Consider the following 12,545-nt stretch of genomic DNA (forward strand, 5'->3'; position numbering starts at 1 on the left):
TGAAGTCTTTGTGTCTACCACTCCTGGAAGATTCTCTGTCACCCGAGAAAGCTGTTACCAGCCAGGAGGATGGTCCGAATTTTGGAGTTGAAAGTTTCCTCATAAGAGTTTTACTTTTATCCTGAAAAATTCAATGGAGGTAACCAAATTGAGGAAAATATTAGACCAGACTCTTACCTAACCACTCAGTCCTGAACCCAGTGTCTTTCAACTTGGACTCACTCAGGATGTCTCCACTGGGTGAGTATTTTCCTCATATGTTTCCACCAGCCCCACTTTGGACATATCCTCAAGGTGGATATTTCCTGTTATCTTTCAACCAGGCCCCACTCAATATGTCTCCACTGGGTGGGTAATTCACCTCAGTTTCTTTCAACTGGAGGGCCACGTACCTGGATACACCGCCAGATAAAACTTAGGATCATCAACCAATATGTGAGATCCGAGAACCTAGAGAGACTCATCCAAATTCATCTGGACTCCCCGAGGAGGCGGATGAGCACAAAGGGCCACTGCTGGTACCAAGGCTCCGGTTACTTGGAGAGTTCAGGTGGAGAGAAATCTGCTGTGGTGCTTCATGGTGTCCAAAACTGTTGACTGAAATACATGTGCAGCCTAAAAGTTAAGAGTTATGTTTCATTTGGCGGGAGGACTCGAGCCGGGATGACAGCCTGTCAGAACTCTCTGAGGGACTGCTCCCAAGAGGTTGAGGCAGAGCTAGGATATATAGGAGCTTTACAACAAAGACCAGGTTGTTGGAACAATAAAAGATTGCTTGTTATCTAAAGAAAGCCAGGTATCTCAAGTTCAAGAATTTAGTACTTTTGTATGTGTGAGAGGAAGCAAATATTTGGACTCACTGAATTCATTTTTTAGACAAGCACCTAGCTATCTCGGGCCAGTAGCCTGTCCTTTCTTATTCTGAGTCTGCTCAGACGACACCATTGTGAGTTGCTGTAGCAATTGTGCTGCAGGCCTGTCCTAGCTGGGGGGTGGCGGCAGCCTTTAATGACTTGGTTTCAGTATTCTTTGTTTACTGTCATGGTTGCAGTATTCTCATTCACATTGTAGTATTTTCGTTCACAGACTGATTATGGATAATCTGCAACCTTGGAAAGCAACCGAGATGGAATTACTGCAGGTACCTTCTGCTTTAATAAGCCGTGTGCAAACATAAACAGGGAGGAAGCATACACTTGGATTTGGAGGTGTAGGAAAGGGATCCTGCACATTGCAGGAGAACGCAATGCAGAATTCCTTAAGTCCACCTTTCTTTACTGTAGTGGTTTCTGAGAACAGTTTATGGTAATTAACCAACATTGACAAACTGCACAAATTGCATTTAAGAGCTGGCCGGCTGAAACTTGTGTATTGGAGAGGTGGAATTCAAAGGCAAGTGGTCAGGTGGATTGGAGAGAGATGGAGCCAAGGCCTGGGCCCAGATTCCGGTTTAAATTACCATTTCTTCACCATAGGGCCTTGGAATAGAATTCAAAATCTCTTAACCTGTTGGTGAATCTGTGAAATGGGCATAATATTCGTTTCACCCTGGAATTGTTGTAAGATCTAAAGAGTATTATAGCACACATGAAGCACTTAACCCACTGGCACTTAGCAGTGTTCACTGTGTGGGGCCGCCCCGCTTAGCATGTGTCAGAGCCGTAAAGGCAGCATTTGTCTGTTGAGGATGCACTTGCAGCCCCTTGGCTAGGTTATGAATTTGGTGATTTCCTATAATCCTTGTAATTCTATGTGCCATGGACAGTTATTTTCATGGACAGATGAGGAATCTCATGGTAAAAAGACTGTATAATTTGCCCAAAATCAGACCATAATTTTGGGTGCAGAGGCCTCGGTTCAGCATGGGCCCCTGGGCCTTCTGCCCTCTCTGTTCAGCACCAGAGCCAGATATGGAGTCGGCTGTTTCCCTGCCCAGAATATCCGGCAGGCCGCAAGACACATCTGGCCCTGTGCTGCTTGAGCAAAAACTCCGAAGGAGAGACAGTTACAAAAGGGATAAACATAAAAACAGACGACAGCAAATTGTGATCAGCTCTGAGAAGGAAAGGAACATGTCTCGCCGTGCAGAGCTGGGAGCTTTCCCGTCTGGGCTGCTCTGGGGGTGTTCATCTCAGCTAAACAAGTTCTGCTGCTGCACCAAGGCAGGAAGGCAGGGGGCGTGTGGCCAGGTAGACAGGGCCTCGTTGATCTTACTCATTCCCCATTAAGCGACAGTTGTCTCGGGCACTTAACTAATAAACAGATGTTGGCCATAATCATCACGCACTTTGCTTGGTAGTTTTATTGGCCCCAGCATTGAGATGAGGTCATTGAAGCTGGGGAGTTTGCTGCATGCCCGTGATTACCTTGCAAATACACCGACTGGTCTTTCAATCTAGACTGGTGTGGCTGTCATGTCCCAGCCCTGTGAATGGCATCGTGTAGCTTCTCCCAAGTGGCCCAAATGACTGACATTGATATGCTTAATTCGTAGGAAATGGTATGTGGCAATAAGAGAAAAAGTTAGTAAGAAATTGTTTGGAAAACAAGAAAAAAACCTATTCTTCCCCAGCTTGGGGAGCGTAACCTGTATCACCCACCCTAATCACTGCCTGTCACCTCCTCCCTGAGGATTCTGTGTTCATAAGCCACACTGAGCCTTGGGAGAACATTTTTCCTCATGACACTTTTGACTAGGACCCGCGACATCTCTGTCCCTGGTTAACACTCTCTTTAAAGCCATTCAACTTTTTTGCAGGTTCCTCCACTCTGATGTAAGAATAGCCTCTTTAAACTTCTTGATGCAGCTCCTTAATGAAGATCTTGTGATGGAAACCTAGCCAAAACTGGGATGTATGCACATAGTGACTGCAACTTCAGCACATTGTGAGTTCATAATCAGAGGGGTGGGTGACTCAGGAAAGGCTTTTTTAAGGTAACAAGGGGAAAGTGAAAGGACGCTTGCTGTGTGAGAAAGAAACATCTCGGTCACAGCCAGCAAGACACCTGTGTTCATGATGGGGTGTGGCGAGTGCAGAGTTCTCACAAAGAAAGAAGTGATGTGATGGGAGGGAGGACAGTTGGGTAATTTATTGGGGAGGAAAAAAGTGGGCTGAACATTTCCTGGTTGAACAAGAGGATTGTGACATGACGTGCTTGTATTTTGGAGAGAAGGGTTTTGTGGGGACAGGCCTAGGAGTACGCTGTATGGCTGGGGAGTCAGCACAACAGAGAAACACAGAGAACCGGGCAGACCCCAAGGCCCAAGCTGGGGGAGAGGCTGCCCTCAAATTGGAACCCTGGAAGCTGGTTCTGTCCCTTAGCTGGGGCCTCAGACCTCCCTTCACAGCCCAGTCCTGTTGATACAAGAATAAAAAACGTTGGGCATGAGAAGGGCTGTGTCCCAGGCTTTCGTTGAGCCCCTGGGATGTGCCCCACCAGATTTTGTTCTTTGACTTCATGCAGTAAAGAATTCAAGAGCAAGCCAGTGTTGAGTAAAGGTATATATATTCAGACAGATACATTGAAATGCAAGACAAACGTCACGAGGTGTGGGGGTTTCATGCACAGATTAGAAGTAGGTACACACCCCACAGACAGAAGGTCTGTCTTCTCCAAAGAGGGACAGAGAGTGGTGACCGCGAGGTGGCGCTGTGTTGCTTGTTTTCTTGGGCTTGGTGGTTTCATATGCTAATAAGTAGAAGGACCAGCCTTAGGGCAAGGGGCTAGGATTCCCAGGGAGTTGGCCATTTCCCACCCTTTGACCTTTTGTGGCTAGCATTGGGACTGCCATGGTGCCTGGGGCATGTTATTCACCAAGTTACTATTACAATGGGTGTTTACTGAATCTCAAGATCTGCTAGAAGTTAAATCTCTTCATCCTGAGCCTCAAGGCCTATTGGGGGTTGAATCCTTCACCATTTTGATGTCAATTGCTGCGGCCTTCCTTGAATGGCTGTGCTCTTCCCCCTTCCATCCTGTATCACTGTGATGACACAGAGACAGCAAAGGCCGGGCCCTAACCGTGCTCCTGCATTTAACGGCAGGAGGTGTGGTGTGGGCTTATGATGACTCTGAGTGGTGAGAAGGATGTTTCAGATTTTCCCACGTGAGACATGGGGACTTACCAGCAGCCTCCCCAGATTTATCTCACGGGCATTATCGCTTGTGTTGTTATGGAAACAAAAGGCCAGCCAAGAAATAAGAATCACACAGAGGGTTGGAGTACTGAGATTTATTACGCTGGCGGGCTCAGAGGGGTTTCTTTTCCAAAGCTCTGAGCACCTCCAAGACGTGCACATGAGGTTTTATAGGGTTAATTACAAGTATGGGGCTATTACCCAATAAGGCTCAAACAACAAAAAGCAAGGAATCAGTACACTGAAGCTTATCAATTTGGAACAGATCACGTTACTGACAACTGTTGACCTTGGATTTTCGGGTTAGCTTATTAGCCCAGTAAACTGACACTAAACTTCAGATTTACCAGGTAGCCCAGCAAAACTTAGATCAGGAAACCGACACTTATCACACTTTGATTTGTGACTTAGCTTGTTAGCCCAGCTGTGGTTTTCCTTCAGTGTCACTTATCTTTTGAATTTTTCTTTTTTTTCTTTTTTTTAATATTTAATCCAAATTTAATATCAGGGTTCTTTGGGAAAGAAATTTCTCTTTTTCTTTTCTTTGGTGATCTTTTAGGGGGGCAGTTAATTAGATGTATTTACCTGTTAGTGGAAGCCCTGGGGCTTCAACCCAGGACCCCGTGCACGCTAAGCACACGCTCTACCACCCGCCCCATCATCTTTTCTTTTTGGTTTCGCTGCCAAGAATCCTACAGCTGAATTTCTAGTCAGCCTTAACACTTGCCCTGACTTCATGGAATCCATTTTTATGAGTTTACTTCCCCCTGGTTTCATTTAAGTATTGAATCTTCATTTTCTCTTCACTCTCAGTTTTGCCTTTTTGTTGTTATGGTTGTTAAGCTGTGTTTAACAGAATTGTTTAAATTCTCTTTTAGCAAGAGGCTGAATGTAAATAAATATGTAAGCAAACAGCACAATTAAATGCTTTTATACATTCTGAGCTGTTTAGTAGTAACTTAAAAACCGAATTGAATATTAAAGTGATAGCATTTTAAAAATATTTTTTAATTTTTCATAAAAATATAGCTGATTTAAAATATGATATTAGTTTCAGGTGTACAATAGATGCTCCATTTATAGTTACTGTAAAACATTGTCTGTATTCCCTGTGTTGTAAGATACATCCCTCTAGCGTGTTTACATTACATGTTGCAGTTTGTATAAGAAAGTTGGGTAACGCAGAGTCTGGAACGTGGCTGTGTATGACTCAGGTTCACGCTCACCCTGCCTGTCAGAGCTCAGGCCTTCACTCCTTTCTGCAGGGGAGCGAGTGGAGGCAGCTCTCATCAGCGCTGTCACCACCCTCTGAGTGGCAGTGACAGCAGTGACTGTGTGTGGACGTGCAAATTGTTTTTCCAAGAGCTTTATATGCGTTTCTGCATTTAATAATTAAAGCCCTCCTGTGAGGAAGCGTTTTAAGTTTTTAATGCATAATACATTTTATTTTGATATTGATAGATTTCAAACCTCTGGAAAATTTACAGGAGTAGTACAATAAACGCTTAGATACAGTTCACTTTAAAGGGCACTATTTGGCTTTTTGTGTCTGGCTTATTTTAGCATAAAATTTCAAGGTTCATCCATAATTGTAGCCTGAATCAGTACTTTATTCTTTTTGCTTGATAATATCCTTTTCCTTTTTTTTTCGTTTTTGGTCTATTTAAAAATATTTTCATTGAAGTCTTGTTAGTTTATAATTTTGTGTTAGTTTCTTGTGTACAGCACAACACTTCAGCTAAATAGGAACCTACCTGTATTCATTTTCATCCTCTTTTTAAACATAAGTTACTATAAGATATTAAATATATTCTCCTGTGCTATACAGTATAAACTTGCTGTTTATTCTTTACATACTCAGTATCTGCAAATCTTGAACTCCCAGTTTATTCCTTCCCACACCCTCCCCCCTCTGGTAACCACAGTTTGTTTTCTGTGACTCTGTGTCTGTTTCTGTTCTGTAGATAAGTTTATTTTTTTGTTTCTTTCTTTTTTTTTTTTAGATTCCACATTTCAGCAATCTCATGTGGTATTTTCCTTTCTCTTTCTGGCTTACTTCACTTAGAATGACATTCTCCATGTCCATTGATGTTGCTGCAAATGGCATTATTTTATTATTATTTTATGGCTGAATAGTAGTCTATTGGACAAATATGCTACAACCTCTTTATCCAGCCATCTGTCAGTGGACATTTCGGTTGTTTCCATGTCTTGCTATTGTAAATAGTGCTGCTGTGAATATTGGGGTGTAGGTGTCTTTTTTAAATAGGGTTCCTTCTGGATATATGCCCAGGAGTGGGATTGCTGGGTCATCTGGGAGGTCAAGGTTTTGTCTTTTGATGAACCTCTATACATTTTTCCACAATGGCTCCACCAAACTGCATTCCCACCACAGTGTAGGAGGGTTTCCAATTCTCCGCAGCCTCTCCAGTATTTATTGTCTGTGAACTTCTCAATGATGGCTATTCTGACTGGTGAGAGTTGATATTTGATTGCAGTTTTGATTTGCATTTCTCTGATAATGATATTGAACATTTTTTCATGTGCCTACTGGCCATTTGTGCGTCTTCATTGGAGAAATGTTTCTTTAGGACTTCTGCCATTTTTTGAATTGAATTGTTTGTTTTTCTTTCTTATTAAGTGTAAAAGCTGTTTACATATTCTGGGAATTAAGCCCCTAGCAGTTTCATTTATTGCAAATATTTTCTCCCATTCCATAGGTTGGTTGTCTTTTTGTTTTGCTTACTGTTTCCTCAGCTGTGCAAAAGTTTGTAAGTTTAATTAGATCCCTCTTGTATATTTTTGGTTGTTTTTCTATTGCTTGAGTAGACTGCTCTAGGAAAACATTGCTGAGATGTATGTCACATGTTTTGCCTATGGTTGCTTCTAAGAGGTTTATAGTGTCTTGTCTATATGTTTAATTCTTTAACACATTTTGAATTCATTTTTGTGTATGCTGTGAGGGAGTAGTCTAACTTCATTGATTTACATGCAGCTGTGCAGTTTCCCCTGCACCATTTGCTGAAGAGGCTGTCTTTACTCCATTGTATGTTCTCACCTCCTTTGTCAAAGTTTCAATGACCAAAAGTTTGTGGGCCTATTCTTGGTAAATGTGTTTATCCGTTCATTGATGGATGGATATTGTTAGTAACTTTTGGCTACTCTGAATGATACTGCTATGAATATTGATGTGAAATTTTTATGAGAATATGTTTTCATTCTGTTGGCTGTACAGTTGGCCCTCCATATCTGTAGTTTTCACTACATGGATCCAGATGGCTGATTGTAAAGGGACTCGAACATCCTTGGATTATGGTATCCAGGGTGTGGGGTTCCTGAAACCAACCCCCCAAGGGTATTGAGGGATGACTCTACATATAGGAGTGGAATTGCTGAACCATATAACTCTAAGCTTTTGAGGAAATACCAGGCTTCTCCAAAGAAGTTGCAAAATTGTCCCTTTCCCCTGGCCGCATATGAGGTTTCTCTGCCTCCTGAACGACATTTGTTATTGTCCGTGATTTGGTAATAACCATCCTAGTGGGTGTAAAATGAGATCTCATTTTGATTTTGATTTGTCTAGTGATGTTGAGCATCTTTTCATATGCTTATTGGCCATTTGTATATGTATCTAAATTCGTGGTAAATTTAAAAATTGGGTCTGTTTTATTGTATTGTTCAGTTGTAAGAATTCGTTATATATCCTGGATGCTACTCTCTTATTAGATACATGTTTTGCAAAATTGTTCTTCTATTCTGCACATTGTCTTTCACTATATTTTTTTAAACATTAAAACAATTTCTTTACAGGGGAGGTAGTTAGATATAATGATTTATTTTATTTTTCTTGCTAAGCAAGCACTCTCTGACTTGAGATACCCATTTCCCCTGTCATTTCACTTTCTTGATGATGTCCTTTGTAAGAAAAGGGTTTTAATTTTGATGAAGTCCAGTTTATCTGCTTTTTTCTTCTATCACTTGTGCTCTTGGTATTGTATCCAGGAAACCAAAGCCTATCCTAGGACCACAAAGATTTATACTGTGTCTTCTTTTAGAAAGTTTATAGGTTTAATTTTTACATTTCTGTCTGTGATCTACTTTGTTTTAATTTTTATTTGTTATATAAAATATGGGTGTTCAGATTCCAGATTGATTCTTTTGCCTGCAGACACCCAGCTGTCCCTGCACAATTTGTTGAATAGACTATTCTTTCAATGGGGTGTTTTTGGCCCCCTAGTGGAAAACTGTCTGTAAATGTAAGTTTTTCCCCATGGGTTTTTATTGTGTCTCATAGATTTATTTATCCAAACTTATGCCAGCAACATACTGACTTATTACTATAGCATTTTAGTACCTTTTAAAGTGAGTCCTCCAACTTTACTCTTCTTTTGCAAGGTTGTTTTGGCTATCCTGGGCCCCTTGCACGTCCATATTAATTTTGGGATCAGTTTTTCAATTTTTGCAAAGAAGTCAGCTGGAATTTTGATAGGGATTCCACTGTATATGTAGATCATTTTGAGGAGTCTTAATATTTTTAATAATACTGTCTATCATTCCATGGAAATGGGATGTCTTCCATATATGTAGATCTTTTAAAATTTATTTTGGTGATACTTCAAAAAGTTCAATGTACAAATCTTGTAAATTTTTGTTAAATGTATCTCTCATTTTATTTTTAATGCTGCTGTAATTGGAAATGCTGAGTTTCTTATGGGTGGGACTATATATCAATCTTCTTATTTCTAGAATTCCTTAACAGCAATTACCCTAGTTATATATTTGCTACTTAAATCTATCCACAACAATTCCCCACCCCGTGTTATAAGAAACCAAGACCCAAGTTAAGCTACCTGAACACCTATGTGGAAGTGTGAAATGAGACCCTTGGGTGGGGCTTTGTGCAGATGATACTGGAGCTTATTCAGGATGGCTTCATCGTAATTTCTTTTAAACAACCCTTTCGGTGTATTTAGTCAGATACATTAAGAACATGCCCTTTTGATGTGCGGAGTAGCTAAGACTATGATTTTCAAATAATTTCTAATGAGAGTGTTGTTCTTGAAACCTAATTTGCATCAATCTTTGAAGATTTATGTTTCAGGGGCTTTGACTAAAGAACACCTGTCTTTAATCAATAACGACAACTAAATGCTCAAGCAACATGTAAGAGCTTGAGCAAACTGCCCCTACCCCATAGTGCTGGGTGGCTGCAGCTGCAACTGGAGTCAGCGCTTACCTATCCCAGTACGCTTGTGCTGATCTGCTCAAAGTGGTTCGTCCAACAGTTTGTCAGTAGTCTGTTGGACAAAGTCATTAAAAATTGATTGAAGGTTGCTGGAATGCAATATAATCTTATTAATATTAATTAAGCACATATTGAGTGCTTATTGTATGATGGAATTGTCCCTCAGCCTCACATGAATATTATTTCTCATAAAACCTCACATATTTCCTTGTTAATCTCACTTTACAGATAAGGAGACAGACAATTAGGTCTTCTCTCTTTTGGGGGAGCTCATTATCAATGATGGGAAGTTATAAGGAAAAAGATATTGATTCATCATGAGAAAACATTTTTCTGAGGGTCAGCAAAGAAGAAGATGAACACTGAAGAAGGTGATCATTGTTCAAGTGAGACAAGCCCTGGGTTGTGCGGAGTCAGCATCCCTGTCCTAGAGAAGGCACGTGTAGAGCTGCGTACTGGGTGAGGCGGCGCGGCCGCGCAGGGAACGCGGATGCTGGGCCGTTGGGCTGTGCTCAGGCCCGGTGGGGCTTTCTCCTAAGGGCAGTGGACCATCATTGACAGATTTTATGTTGGAGAGTGGGGTGCTCTCGTAGTTCACTTTTGTCTTGTAGAATGCTTGGAAACATTTAGAAGGCTTGGCAGGAGGTGATGTGATGAGTCAGAGTAGGGTGGCTGCGAGGTGTAGCAGTGTTCAATTTTCAAGTTGTTTTCAGGCCCAGGCTTGTGGCTCAGTAGCCGTGTCAGTTTGAATGACGCACTCAAGGAAGTGAAACAATTTATCTAATCAATTGAAACAGTGATGTACCCAATTCCCAGGACTGTTGTGGAGATCCAGTGAGATAACGTTTGCAGTGTGCAACATGGTCCCAGCACAGAGTCAGTGCTGAGTGAGTGACAGTGAGTATCTGGTAGGTCAGGTGTGGGTGGTGGGACTCGGTGTCTGAGGATATCTGGGCCCTGAAGGAGGGGTCCATTCACATCTGTGAGTGATGGGTCTGAGTTGGGAGAGGCACGGAGAACTTAGCCCCGGACCAGAGGCCCTGGGCAGGACGGCTATTGGAGGAGCACCGTGAAGTCAGCTCTTTGCAGGTGGAGTTGGAGGTGCCCTTGTGACATCTAAGTGCAGTGTCACAAGCTGAAAGAGGAGGTCTGGGCCCAGGCTGTGCATTTTCGAATAATGTCAACTCCTGAGGACACCGAAGTATTGATCACTGAACGGAAGTCATACTTTACAGGACAAATGAATAGTAGTATCACCTCTGTCATCAAAGCTCACGTCTATTTATTCATCACTCAGTTTGCTAATTGGGTACTTACAGAGCTCACTTCACCGTCCTCCCGTGGGCTCAGGCTCCACAGAAAAGAGCTGGTGTGTCTTCCTCTTTTCCAGAAGAAGACACATTTAGCTTGTAGCCTTCTGTACCTCGCCAGACTTAGGATATTAGTTTGTTGGTTTAATTGTATTTTCTGTTGGCCATGTCCTGACAGGAGAGAAATTTTACCTCATGGTCATGTTTCAATTAGCTGTTACTGAGAATTGCTGATCTGATACATAGTGTATGTATTATATTAACTTTGTAGAGTAGTTATCATTTTTCTGTCTTTGCCCTTTAATTTTGATTGCCCCTTCAGTGTTCTATCCTTTTTGGGGCCTTATTTTTTTTTAATTAAAAAATGTCTGTTAACAGTTAAGAAAACAAAAACAAAGAAAAAATGCACATGGGAGCTAAATTTAGAAAATGTCTAGTGTGTTTTCTATCTCGGCAATGGAGGGTTCTAGAAACTCGTGAAAACTTTCATTACACAAGTTCCTTAAAATGCTGATTAAGAAATAAATCCTTCCTTCCTCATCTTTCAAGCTGCACAACTAATTGTCAAGAAAGTGAGGGGAAATTCTCAGAAGCCAAGACAAATGAGAAAGCAGGGTTTCTGGGAGATATGCGAGCCTTAGAATCCCTGGGGTGCTGGTTCTATCCTGAACTGATTTTCAGTTGCCTTGACAGGAGGGCAGGATGTGAGCCCCAGGCCTCTGACACTAGGAGTTGGATGGGGGATCATATTATGGGCCAAGCCCATCCTGAGGATCTTGGTTTACTAAAGGGTGAAATAGGAAAAAAAAGAATTCCTCAAGGCAAGAAAATAAGGAAAGTCAATTTTGTTGGAAGAGGGGAAAAATAACAAATCCAAAGTAAGGATATAGTTTAAAGTTGTTCTGGCATTAGAGTGACCACAAACACCTGGCAGAAAAGCACAGCTACTCCTTGATTGATAAGTTGTGTTTTGAATGAATCAGTGAACAGCCATTCTGAAAAAGGCCTCCAGAGTCTCGTGGATCAAGATACTGGACAGCAAACACCTCCCTTCCAAGGTCTCATTCAAATAACCAGAAAGGTTTTAAAGGAAAGAAGCCATGATCATAGTTCTATTTATTAACATTTCTATATGCTACAAATTCAGAGGTGACTATGTAGTTGTCTCCTCTATTATGGACCTTACTTTCTCTTTGGGGAGACAAAATGACATAGTTGGTAATCTTGGTGGAGGGAGGTGTTAGTCTGTTGCACTTAGCCAGGAGAGGAGATTAAGAAAACAGTGAAGGGTGGGTGAAATTTTTAGCTGAGGACAGTCTTGTTCACTTGGCTTTTAATTGCAGGCTCAATGAGCTGTCACTGGAGGGAATAGATCTTACAGAGGATGGACTTAGCTCAGGCCTCATTGGAATGAACAAATGAACCTGGAGAAAGACAGTCAAATCTGTGCAGACATTAAAGTTCACTTGAACGTGCTGCATCCCTGAGCCAAAGATAGGACAAATATGCAGCAATTCTTGAGGACAGAAGAGTGGTTTTTAAGGTTCTCCAAGAATGAATCCCATGGAACCAAGATGGCCAGTTGTCAAACTGAGACTTTGTTCTTTGGACGGTGTACCCAGCAAGGGTATTGGCCTTTTATATGTTTCCATTTGTCTTTAATACATGTCTGTTGATGAGGACATGGGCACAAATGTTTGACACCTCGTCGAGGCGATTTTGGATACCTGCCTAGAAGCACGGGCACAGTTGCGGCTGCTTCATACATCTTGCAGCCCGTCCCTTTCCCCGGCTCCGTGATCACGGCAGAGTGGTTCCTTGTTGACCTGTCCGTTTCCTCTGTGACATCAT

At 41.8% G+C, this 12,545-nt stretch overlaps 1 long non-coding RNA gene across 1 annotated transcript; it reads left to right on the forward strand.

Moving 5' to 3' along the window:
• Window positions 1-867: 867 nt before the first annotated feature.
• Window positions 868-12,116, forward strand: LOC140688322 (uncharacterized). The gene is made up of 3 exons (XR_012062962.1): window positions 868-1,141; window positions 2,759-2,886; window positions 12,038-12,116. It is a non-coding gene; the product is annotated as an uncharacterized lncRNA (long non-coding RNA).
• Window positions 12,117-12,545: the final 429 nt, after the last annotated feature.

The sequence above is a fragment of the Vicugna pacos genome, chromosome 22 (genome assembly GCF_048564905.1).
Source record: "Vicugna pacos chromosome 22, VicPac4, whole genome shotgun sequence".
NCBI lineage: Eukaryota > Metazoa > Chordata > Mammalia > Artiodactyla > Camelidae > Vicugna > Vicugna pacos.